The sequence below is a fragment of the Podarcis vaucheri genome, assembly GCF_965113315.1.
Source record: "Podarcis vaucheri genome assembly, chromosome: 8".
Taxonomy (NCBI): domain Eukaryota; kingdom Metazoa; phylum Chordata; class Lepidosauria; order Squamata; family Lacertidae; genus Podarcis; species Podarcis vaucheri.
This window is the reverse complement of record NC_138766.1, coordinates 32,711,012-32,724,385: the sequence shown is the minus strand read 5'-3', so window position 1 is coordinate 32,724,385 and position 13,374 is coordinate 32,711,012. Positions and strand designations below refer to the sequence as shown.

The 13,374-nt window shown below is 39.9% G+C and overlaps 1 long non-coding RNA gene across 3 annotated transcripts in view; it reads right to left on the bottom strand.

The window, feature by feature from the left end:
• Positions 1-7,122: 7,122 nt before the first annotated feature.
• Positions 7,123-13,374, bottom strand: part of LOC309538851 — a 50,490-nt gene continuing 44,238 nt past the window's right edge. For 2 of the 3 annotated variants that reach the window (XR_014222394.1, XR_014222395.1), the window contains one exon: positions 7,142-7,228. This is a non-coding gene — a long non-coding RNA (uncharacterized lncRNA). Of the gene's footprint in view, positions 7,229-13,374 lie in introns of all 3 variants that reach the window. The other variant, XR_014222396.1, reaches the window with a different exon arrangement.

The window sequence follows — 13,374 nt, the reverse complement described above, 5'->3', positions numbered from 1 at the left end:
GGTACAATTTAGCAGAAATGGAGCTAGACTAGACTCTTCTGGGGATGCTAGGGGATAGAGGAGGGGGAGGGAATCAGATAAATTGCTTTTCCTTCTCTTCCACTAGCAGAGCCCCTGTTGGAGCAACCAAAGCAAGGAGCACCATTTGGATTCTACCCATAATACAGAGGAACACAATCCTCCAGCCTAACAGTATTGGTTCCTTCTTGTTGCCCAGTTACAAGTGATCTGTGTGCCAATTTTCTGCCATCAGAGGCATCATAGAGGAATCAGCAGCAGGTGGTCTTAAAGTATCTTAGATAGATAGATAGATAGATAGATTATAGATAGATAGATAGATAGATAGATAGATAGATTCTTTATTGTCATTACACTAGTGCAACATTGCACAAGTGCAACGAAATTGGATGCCATCCCTTAAAAACAACAAAAGCAAAACAACAGCAACAACCAAACAAACCACCTTCCAACCACACCCACACCCACACCCATCACAAACTCCCAGGTCTCACTATCGAGTTACAGCATTCAAAAAGGCCACAGCTCTTGGATAGAAACTGTTTTTTAGTCTATTTGTCCTTGACTTGATGTTTCTATACCTCCTGCCAGAAGGCAGTAGTGCAAACAGACTGTATCCCGGGTGAGATGGATCCTGCAGGATGTTGTTTGCTTTCCTAAGGCAACGGGAACCGTACAGTTCTTCCAAAGGTGGGAGAGGGTGACCAATAATCCTTTGGGCTGTGGTTATGACCTTCTGGAGCACCTTCCTCTCCCTAGCTGTACAAACAGAGTCTGTGAACAAGCTGAAAGTTCACCTCTCTGAACTTTTCTAGAATAAATCCAGGAGACCACCACTGTGTTGTTGTTTTTCAGATGAGCAAGTTGAAGCTAGATGGAAGGAAGAGCCACACATTGTTGTAGACAGAGTTTGAATGAGGAGAGAGTGAGCTGTGGAAAAAAGAAGGCTAGGTACACAGGCTTTTTGTCTACACGGTGGGGATGTTTTAACTCTCCTCTGGAAAAATCAGCTGCTTAGCCTTTCACCACAGGATTTGCTCTGTTTGAGTGGCTGTGTTGCTCTGTGTAATGTCTTACATTCTCAAAGTGCAAAACAGAAGCAGCCTAACTAAAGTACCACAAACTACCAGTACAGATATTATAGAATCAGAACACTTGCTTCTTCCCACTTTTTTCTCTGTTGTCTTCCCCTTCTCATATTACTCTCTGGTTTGTGCACTTGGTTAGATATTTTTCCAGTCAACAGACAAATGCAGATTTTAAAATATTGCCTTTCGGTACTTTCATTTTGACCTGCCATTTACTTCTGAAACTAGCACATGACAATGACTCAAAACTGCCAGCAAGCACTATTCTGGCCAGACAGCCTCAAATGGCAACAAAGATGCTCATTGACTACAAAGAAATGAACCCATATGTCTGTGATTCTAAAACTGCAGGGGAGCCATGGGATAAAGTTCTAGGCAAGAAGGGAATTGTGGAGCCCCCTTTTTGAGAACTGGGTAGGTTGAACATTAGGAAACCTTTATTGATGTACAGTGATTTATGAGGAGGACATAATTTCCATTTAGTCATACTCTCAAACAGATTTGGTAAGAAGAGAAATTGTGAAGAGCTTATGCTTTGTTCCTATGTTTACCTGTGTGTAGTTTTAGGAAGGGTCAGAGTCCCTTGTCTTGTCACTCTGCATGTGAGCATTTCAGAAAACTCACCTACAAAAGAAACGACTGTTGCCAGATTGGAGGGGAACGTGTTAGGCAACAGGTAGAGTGAGTTTTGCAAAGTGGCTTATGCTGAAAAAATGTGAGAAATACAGAAGTAGGATATAATTTCAAACCCTGGAAAGTTCGTTTTGTGTTGGCTTACCTTGTTTGCCATTGACACAAATCACTCTTCACTTTTAGGTACATCACAGTTTAGATGATCTAAGAAGCCATTAACCCCTCACATCATAGAGTCATAGAATTGCAGGGATGGAAGGGACCCCAAGGGCCACCTAGTCCAACCCCCTGCAATGCAGAAATCTCAACACAGGGTCCCACATCCAATTTTAAACCATACCAGATCCTGCTTAGCTTTGCAAATGCACTAGCGTTTTTATGCTGCACCACTACAGAGAAATAAAAGAAAAATGTTGCCACCATTGCTCTCTTCCTCAACCATATAACACCAGGAAGGAGATCAGCAGCGCCTCCTATTGGCCAAGAGGCTGCTGTACATTGCAGGGGAGCAGATCTGGTCTCCAAGAAGCACGCTACAGCTGTTGCTGCCACCAAATCAGCAGGTGCTGCATTCACCGGGAGGATGGATATGCCACCCCTGTGGATTCTGCCGCCTGAGGCAGCCAACCTTGCCTCATGGATGGGCCAGCCCTGTGTAACACATTCACAATTGCTAACATCTAAATGTTCAATATAGTAAGGAGGCAGAGGCAAAAGCGGCAGGAAGACCCAGGAATAAAGAAATAATAGCAAGCTTCCCTATTAATGTTGGTCCAAAACCCACTTCTCAATCTGCATAACAAGTGCAAAAAAACCCAAAACCCTCCAAAACCCACCTTCAGTTTGCATGTTCTCGAAAATATTGAGCATTGCTGTACCAGACCTCCACAGGATTGAGCACATTTCTGCTATACATTTTGCCTCATCAGTGTTTCCATAATGGAAAAACCCCACAGGGGTAGTGCATCTGCATATAGCAGAAAAGTAAAGAGATAGTGATTTATGTCCTAATTTTTACTGGATCAATAAAATCTCATATTCTTTATCCATGATAAACAATAGGCAAGAAATTCCTGTCAATAAATGTGAAGCTACTATTGATTGCTGCATTAAAATTGAATTAAAATAGGGACTAATAAAATAATTTAGTGAGTTTTGAAGAAGAAATTCAAACTCTCCATAAGCTCAGAAAACAGCAACTATGTCACCAATACCATTGGCTAAGTAATATAAATAATTCATTTTATGTTGAAAATGAATATATCTAGTACTGTACAATATCAGCAATCTGCTGCATCTGCTTCATATGCACAGCAAGCATAGGTTCATAATTAACCACAAAAGAGCACGAGCTAACTACATTTGAAGCAACGGAAGAATTTGTTCTCCTCCACAACTAATCTCACAAACATAAAAGTTTCAGTTTCCAAGTTCTCAGTCTATTTACCTGCAGTAAAACTCAGACTACATAGTATTCTCTACGTGAGAGTATACATAGCCTTTCCTGTATGGAGTTTTATCTCCTGAGCAGCAACATATCACGTATGGACAGGCCTCATTAGAAATGGTATACACAATGACACTTATTTCTGGAGACCCTATAAAAGCTGCAGCCAGATTGGGTTTAGGTTCGGCTCTGCCTGGAAGTCAGTGGGTCAACAGCTTGCAAAAATAAATAAACAATTCAAACAGTAAGCTGCCATCTTGGCTCCTCCCTGCTCCTCCCTCCCTAAGGTTTCATTTTGCCTTTATATCTCACAAGCAGTCATATTTTTTTGGTCCAGAGAGCAAGTATCCTAGCCAGCCCTTGACAATCTGACAACTGCATCCCTTCATATTTCAGAACAGTGAAACATTAGGGTTCATCTCTGAATAAACAGTTCTCTTTTATCACAACAAAGCAACAACATGAAGTACATAAAGCAATCCAAACAGTCCTAATATTTGAACTTGGGGCAAGTTTGCAGAAACGTTTTTGGCACAAAAAGGCAACTACATTGTGACTTTTCTCTAGCAATGCTCCAAAGACAAGATTTTTTAAAAATGATAGCTCCTCTTGGCACTCAGGGATTATTTATCAGTTTACAGTGGTACCTCGGGTTAACAACTTAATTCGTTCCGGAGATCCGTTCTAAACCTGAAACTGTTCTTTACCTGAAGCACCACTTAAGCTAATGGGGCTTCCCGTTGCCGCCGCGCCACCAGAGCGTAATTTCTGTTCTCATCCTGAGGTAAAGTTCTTAACCCGAGGTACTATTTCTGGGTTAGCAGAGTCTGTAGCCTGAAGCGTCTGTAACCCAATGTACCACTGTATTATTTTATTCCTCTTATCAGCTGCTTTTCAGGGCCAAGCCCTCACAAAGCAACACAGAGAAATAAAAACAAAATATAATCATGTAGAACATGAAGCATTGAGTGGATACAGACAAATAGTTGCATGAAAAAAATGGAATCAGATTGTCTAGGTTTTTTCGCATTCCAGAACTGAAGGATCCAGGCAAACATTAACAGGAAGAGTTGCCCAACTGCAGAGTTCACCACGACAAAAGGCCCTATCTCATTGCTGATCAATACAGCCAATTTCACTAGTGGGCGATTGTGAGAAGGGTCTTATATATGGGTGCAGACAGCCCTTTAGATAAAAGGGCTTCATTTTGCACAACAGATGGGCGGGGTATAAATAATAAATTATTATTATTATTATTATTATTATTATTATTATTATTATTATTATTCCAAGGTACCCAATGTGAAACACTTCGCACTAATCCAGTCTGGGTCATATATAAAGTAAGGCTAAACAGATTATTTGGCTTAATTCATGTTCTACACAAAATCTGAATGGCGGGGGGAAAGAAGGGTAAAAACTTGCAATAATTTTAAGGGAGAACTTTTGAACACATCAACACTTGGTTTATTTTAATCATTAACATCCTCTGAATTTTCATTTTGCTGCTGCTGCAAAGGATATTATCAGAAGCTGCTTCTCAGTTGCTGCCGTTGCTCCCCATTTTGATGCCCCTTGGAAAGTTGCTGTGTCATGTCAAATAGTTTTAATGAAGGATTCTGGGAAAAAATTGTTGGCTGACATCGTTCCCACCTCCCCAGAATCCCCATCAGAATAATATTATATCGCAGTGCAGCATTATTCCAATGGTTGTTGTGCAGGGAAAATATATGAGGTCTGAGAGGACAAAAATGCCTAAAAAGCAGTGTGCTGCCAAAGTAAGTCTCCCCTCTAAAACATTTGCAAATCCTACCCCTAAAAAATTGCCCTCCAATTTGCCGTTCCTGTAGCACAGGCATAGGCAAACTCAGCCCTCCAGATGTTTTGGGACTACAACTCCCATCATCCCTGACCACTGGTCCTGTTAGCTAGGGATGATGGGAGTTGTAGTCCCAAAACATCTGGAGGGCCGAGTGCCTATGCCTGCTGTAGCAGCAGTCACTTTTTGCAGCAGGCCATTTTTGAAATTAGTTTAACAAGTTGCTCTGGTTAGCAAGAAAAGGATGCTTTCTGCAAAGAGTGCTGTATGGTAATCATTTGACAATACTTTCAATGCTAGGCAAAGACCCCTCCCCCCTTTAATGTCTTTGATTAGCTTCTATGGGATTTGCTCAATCCAATGGGAATTGTGTTTGAGGAGAGGATTCTCTCATTACTTTGTTGGTTTGTTACATTGTACTTATTTTATATGCTGCATTTCTTTGTATTTCATGTTTTTAATTATGTTATTGTACGTTGCTGAGATTTTGGCATAGGCACTCAAAATTCAGCATTTGATGAACCAGTTTTACACTTGCATTCCACCCGTTATCCTTCAGATTCTTACCCCAAGTTCTCTCATGAACAAAAGGAGCTGAATAAGCTCTATTTAAGGAAACAGGCAGTTGCAAGTGATCATGTCAATCACCTAAGCCTAGAGATGAAATTTCTGGAAATTTTGAAGACACAGGCAGGAAAATATTGTTTTTCATTTTATTTTGTTTTTAAAAAAATATAGACACAGAAGCAATGCTTACTTGCTTGTTAGCCTCTTTTACAGAGCAAAAGTCACTTTGTTACTTTAGGAACATAAAATGTATTATATATAAATTGGTTTGCCATTAAATTATCATGTTTATACAATCTCTTCAGTCAATATTTACAAATGAAACTACAAGCTGCTAGACTGCAAGAAACCTAGCATCTCTTTCATTTTGCCATTTTATAAGGAGCAGAAAATTATGATGGGCTGTAATCAACTAAGTCCTACTCAAACTAGACCCACTGAAATTAGTAACCGTGAGTTCCTTATGTCTATTCACTACAATGGGTCTTACTCTGAGTAGGATTATCGCTTAATATAATCCTATGTCTCCTTCAGTCCTCCACACCGTCAAGCAGACATAAAAAAGAACTGAGAAAAAGGGGGTCTCAATGAATGCTACATAAAATTTTATCAGTCTCATTTTCTGGGCTATTGCTATCTTTCTGCTTCTTCATATTTGCTATCTTATCTGTCATGGACTTCTAAAAGCTGAAGGTTTGGGTGGATTGAAACAAGCTTCTGTATCCTTTCACACATCGTAGTCCAACATTTCCCCAGTTTTTGCAATTTTTCAGGGAAAAAAGGCTTCAAGGGAGGGAGCCTTCACATTTTAGGTAAAGCCACCTCCACAGTCCACAAAGTGACCAAGGCATTAATAGGGACACCAGCCATGCCATGTGGAAACTCCTTGAAGGACTCTCAGAAATTCATCCAGATCTGCCTCCAAGGGCAGACCATTCCAACTGGTACCTCACTTTTGCAGCAAGCCTAAATATCACCAGCAAATGATCTGATCACAACAAAAAAGTGAACCAGAAATTCCCCACATCCAGATAAACATCAACCCCACCTGATTAAGTAATTCTATGGAGGTATTTGGCCAACTACTTCTTAAAATGACCCCATGGTTACACTGACGGAGGAAGAGGAGTGTGGAGGGAGCATACTGTTCCCAGCAGAGCGATCCCGGCAGGGTGCCATCGCGGTTAAACCCCCCCCTGCGCTGGGCGCCCCACCCTGTCCCCGCAGGCGGCGCACTTGTTTTATCACAATGTTTTATCACAATGGTTTGCCTAAAGTGAAACAAACCACAGTCGTAAATTCAGACATAACGCTAAACCAAGAAACATGGTTTGTTTCCTCCCAGCTGTTGCAGGGAGGAGCACAGCGGATGCAATTTGTCCCTGCATGAAAAACCATGGTTTACAGTTTATGGCGACATGCAAACATGGCCACAGAATAAAGCATTTCATGTGTACTTGTTTTTGGGCCTCAAAGCTATAATGCACACATCAGATGCAAGCATGTTGCTCTTTTTTATTTCCATGTCATGAACTACAAGCAGAAAAAGTTAAACATAAAAAGTCTTACTTAATAAATGCACAGATCTTCTACTTTTCTTTGATGTAAAAATCCACTGAGTCTTGAAACATCCAACCAGGGTGCAATGATCTTCTGCTGAGAAATAAAGCGATATCTTTATGAAATAGAGAAGATGCAAAATTGTAGACAGGCAAACAGATGCACACACAAAACCCATTAAAATCAAATCAGGGAGTGGTCTCTCACCAATTCTAATAAGAATTCTTGTTTTCAAGTCTTTTCATTGGTTTAAGATTAGGGGATGTACATAGTTTGCTTAGCTATTTGATGTAGTGTGTTTATTTTTATGTAATGGTATTATTTTACTATTGAGCACTCCTAATATAGTTCTTGTTCACTCTCAGTGATGAAGGCAGCAATATACCAAAATAAATTGAGCACATTATATTATTACATAAATTATTTGCACATTAATTTTAGGCTCCTTTTTTAAGCTCCTTATCCTTTTTCTTTTGAGGCTCCCACCTGTTCACTTACTCTATTAATAATAAAAAATAATGTTTATAATTTATTACATTTAACTGTCGCTTTATAATAAATAAAATGTTTCAAAGCAACTCGACAAAATAAAATACACCACCATAAAGACAGTGTAGAACCAGAAACACTTAAAAATAAACAATACAAAACACAAGGCAGTCTCTGCTTGTGTTCAAGTCTCCCACACCTGAGACATGCCCCGCCCCTGACACTCCTTGCTGTTGCCTCTCCTGCCACACTTCCCTCCTTGCCTTCCGGCCTTCATGCCAGAAGATAGAGAGAGGCAACTGTTCTGCTGAATTTCTTTCTTGAACCCAGGAATTCATATTAAGTACTGGGGACAACTGATCCTATTCCCATCCAATGGGAGGATGTACAGAATGACAAATACCAATAACCTCTCTCCTTGGATACAGGAGAAAAAGTGACGATGTCCCGATTAACATCATTTGAGGCCATGCACACAGGACTATCCTTAAGGGTAACTGGGCCCTTTAGAGCAAAGGGTTATCAGAGACTTGAGCGCACAGACTGAAATGACCAGAATAAGACCTAGAAGAGAACTACTAGCTGCAGAATATCTGGTGTTGTCTTTCATTTGTATTGAGGCACACTTGCTATCCTGGCTGTTTTTATTCCCATTATAATCTTCCTACATGTGCTATCATGACTGAGAGGTAATTCACTAGATTCAGTGAGATTTTCTATTATGACAGACTTTCCCCTTATAATGATGCAAATGAAGCAAAGAACATGACCTCTTCACTAGTTTAGTTCTTTGTTGATTTGGTTGATAGTGTCTGGGAATCAAGAGGAAAGTGGATCATAGCTTTATACTGAGTGCTGTTAATCTTCCCTTTGCATAATGCTGGTACACTCTGGCCCAAATACTGGAGATTTATTTGATGTGCACACATTTTCAAAAACTAGTAAACACGTTGGATTCTATTACGAAAGAACAGCTTTGTAGCTCTTTTCAAGCACTATGTTTGTATACTGTATAGGTACTGTCATGTGTTTCAATTTGCATCTCTACAAAATGTTGAATTTTTTTTTGTTCCACAGAGGCGGGAGGAAGGAAATCACCCAGCTATTTCACTCATTTTGCCTGCATAAAGCTGTGTCACATGCATCCAGAACTCATTTTAGCATATTTAGCTACAATGATACATATTTCATTTATTCATATGCATTATTTATATGCAACCAATCACATATGGAATCATAAAAACAGACACCAAGAAACAGTAAACATACTTAAAAATGGGCTGTCTTGATCTATATAGTATATATTTTAAGGATTTATATGCTAACTTTCAAAACAAAAGTTACCCCATGGCAGCTTGCAAGCAGTGTCATAAAAACATTTTAACACCTGCATTTAACAATTATTTAAATCAAAAACAGCAGCATAAAATCATTCCTATTTCACACCAGACTAAAATGAAAAGCAAAAGCAAACAGAGAAGGAGTCACATGTACCTCCCTTAAGATGGAGTTCCATAGATATAGGATATAGATATAGGATCAGCACTGAAAAGCCAATTTCTTTTGTTTCAACCAAGACCAATCTTAATTGTGAGGACTGCAAGAAGGGTCTCTGTGGATGATCTTAAGGCCTGGGCAGGTCCTTACAGGTATAGGTGGCTCTTAAAGTAACCTGCTTCTGAATGGTTTTAAATTGAGGCCAGAAGCAAATAGATAACCAATGCAGCAATGTAAAATCAATGTAATGCATTTCCAACACTTGACCACCATAAGCATCTTGGCTGCCTTATCTTGCACCAACTGATGCTTCTGAACATCTTTAGGGGCAGTCCCCACAAAAAGTGTGTTACACTAATCTTGTCTGGGTGTAGCCAGGGCATGAATAGCAGAGGCAAGGCCAACTGCTTCTATATAGGGTGGTGGCTAGCTCACCAGCCTAAGCTGGTAAGCATATTTTAAATATACTGGGAGGAATTCAATGCTCTTTCTCTCTCCTTCCCCCACATGCTGACCCTGGAGTTCTCCCAACCTCCCAAAAACCCATTTCTTGTGTGTGGGGCGGAAGATAGAGGAAAGCCCTGTTGCACCAGCATAAGTCCTTGTGTGCGCTTCCACTGGAGGGACTCATGAGTTGGATCCCACCTACTGTTGAAATCGTTCACTTATTCCCAGCCATCAACATCTTTGCTAAAGAACACAAGGTCTTGCAGCATTTCCAGAAGACCCTCAGACTTGGTCTGTGGCAAGCCTTATGTGGAGGGACGTGGGTGGCGCTGTGGGTTAAATCACAGAGCCTAGGACTTGCCGATCAGAAGGTTGGCGGTTCGAATCCCCAGGACTGGGTGAGCTCCCGTTGCTTGGTCCCTGCTCCTGCCAACCTAGCAGTTCAAAAGCACCTCAAGGTGCAAGTAGATAAATAGGTACCGCTCTGGCAGGAAGGTAAACACGCTGTGTGCTGGCCACATAACCCGGAAGCTGTACACCGGCTCCCCCAGCCAATAAAGCGAGATGAGCGCCGCAACCTCAGAGTTGGCCACGACTGGACCTAATGGTCAGGGGTCCCTTTACCTTTAAGCCTTAAGTGGAAGAGGAGTTCCAGAGCTACAGAAAAATCTCTGGTGACCTCTCAGCAGGCCAGACTTCTCTGCAAGCCATTGTTCCAACTCATCACTTAAGCAGTATATGAAAATGAGTCACCTACATTAAACCCCTCACCATGACCAGAAAGGGAGTAAGCACTGAGTCTGCAGAACCTGGATCATATGTAAAAAAGAGTGAGCTGGATGTCATTTGTTTACTGATGCATCTGTTCTGACACCTTATAATCATTGATTTTATATAATACAAGCCCAAGGAATCCCTAACATCCTTGCTGATTTTTGTGATGTATGACACTCAGTTTCAGCCCATGAGATCCAGCAACAATGCACTGTTTGATTTATTGCGGCCTAAGGTGTATTCATTCTCTCAGTCACTAAAGTCACAATATGGCAGATTATGATCTGGCTATACAGTGGTACCTCAGGTTAAGAACTCAATTCATTCCGGAGGTCCGTTCTTAACCTGAAACTGTTCTTAACTTGAGACACCACTTTAGCTAATGGGGCCTCCCGCTGCTGCTGCGCCACCGCCACACAATTTCTGTTCTCATCCTGAAGCAAAGTTCTTAACCCGAGGTACTATTTCTGGGTTAGCGGAGTCTGTAACCTGAAGTGTCTGTAACCTGAAACGTCTGTAACCCAAGGTACCACTGTATGTTGGAACATTCACACAAAATCAACAGTAAATAGTTTCAATTTAATATACTTGGCTACTTCCTATGAATTATGTAAAAATGCAAATTCTGATATAAACTTCCTCAAAAATGGTTCGATAGCATTTTGGGTTCATCTCTGAAGTAGAAGGAGCTGTTTGTTTATGAACAATTTTATCTAACTAGAGGAAAAAAATAGCAGTGTTCTAAGAGCCAGGAAGCCATTGCAAATTTTAACATAAACTTTTACATAAAAGCAAATATCCAGAAAAACAAGTGCTTTAAAAAAACCCTGTAAATAATGCTAGCACAATACTTCAGTGACTTTAAGAGATATGATACATGACTGCATAATAAATACAAAATTCAGTTACTACATATATGCAAAATGCTTTCAAAACTATACAAAATGTCATAAGAGTATGAAGATACTTTTAATCCATTCAGAGATAACATTCAGAGATAAAGAACTATCATTTTACTGAAGTTACAAATGCAAGCAGGATTGGGGCAAACTGAAAATTCAGCTTGAGCAACATTATGCTACGATTACTTTTCATTCAATGTTGCAAACACTTTTTTAAAATACATTTATAGCCCAATAAAATGTTTTCTGCTCTCTTGTTATCTGCCAAGCCACCACCATTTTACTCCCACAATAGTTTCAGTATTACTTTAGTTCCGTTAACATTCACAAAGCTCAGCTAACATTTAACCACTCCTGTTTTTCACCAATTTGACCTCAATACATACTGTTAAGAAAAATGATACTACTTTGCAATGCACAAGGCATAGAGCACGCTGCATTTATAAATCGTCCCTATAACTAGCTAGAAAGTTACTGATCGTGTTGTTTACCTTGGGATATAGAAGACAATATAACCATCCAGAAGTTACTTAGCTAGGATTACACCTTTTTTACAGCGAATTCTCATCATGATGTGAAAAAACCTTGTTCCATGTATCAGAATAGATGTAACCACTGAAAAAGCTCTTACTTCATGTTCTTTAAAGTTCTGAGCAGACAGGACAAAGCTGTATTGCGAACGGTGAAAATCTGCTGCCTGGAGCATTAAACTCCCACTCCCCACAAAAGCAAAATCTATTAGGCCCCAATTCTTTACTTAATTCCATTGTGTAAGCCATCAGATGTGGGCATTCAGGAAAAAATGCTTTCACAGAAGCAGCCCTTGGGGTGGGGAACAAACAGATTGGGAATATGAAAGTCTTCTATACTACAAGATTGAATTGTAAATTTTAAAAATAGACACAGATGGGGGAAGCAAATGCTAGGAAAATACCATAGATTTGCAAACAAAGAATAACACACACAGAAAGAGATATATACATGGGAAGGACTTGCAACACATTCATTAACAAACACAGAAAATAGCAGAACTTAAAACTTTTGAAGTAGCACTCTAAAATTTACAGCATTTTGGCTGTGCCACATTTTGGAACCATCATGACAACCTGTGTCAGTGAGCTCCAAATTAAACACCTAGAGCCATTTTTAATTCATTACAGCTAGCAGCCGTCACAAGCCCTGTTCGCTTTCTTTCTTAATTTGATCACTTTTGCATAAGACTGATTTTCTGTTCCATGAATACGGAACCCTGTGCCTGCTCCCACTGAGTTCACACAATGCTGCATAAGTTTGAGAATGAATTTCATTCAGCCAGCAAAGGCTGTAACATTCTATAATGATAGAGACAAACTCTATTAAATATGCCAGCTTCTAAGGCGTTGTTTTTTTTAGTATGATGGGATTTTTCTGTGAGACCATGAGCTCGTTACTCATGCTAAAAAATAATTAGCCAGGAGAACAATCTGCCTAGACTACAGTGGCAAGGGATTATCAGTGACTCAGGATCTCCAAATCAAGTACTGGAACATATATTTTACCTCAACTGGAAATTACAAGGACAATATAAGAGTAACTACCAAGTTCTATATCCTGCATTATGCTGTTACAATGCCAGGCTCAGACATCATAATGGTCTCCTTATGGTTTTTTAATCTGTGTCTATGAATTATCTAATCCAAGTTAGCAGTTGCTACTTTTTGACTATGGCCTTGTTAGTGCACTGAAGTCCACAGAGGCATAGCTACTATTAGTAAATGCTAACTAATTAGACTCTTACCTCTGACTCACATCTGTAGTAGCAATTCATATCTTCTACTTTTAAGACAATAATGAAAGCTTTGTCCAGTAGAAATTCTGTCAGCATGCCTCTCAATGACTGGGACGTAATAGCCTCAAGAATTAAAATTTCCTAAAATATTTTAATAGGCCAGGAAACGCAACCATTTGTGAAGTTATTCTGGTTGGGAAGTACATTGCAAATTTTGCAAAGGAAATAGCAAATTTTGCTATTAGAATTATAGCAACTCATCATCTGGCTGAGTGTTATGATGAGAGAAACTAAAGATAAAAGGTAAAGGAACCCTGGATGGTTAAGTCCAGTCAAAGGCGACTATGGGGTGCGGAGCTCATCTC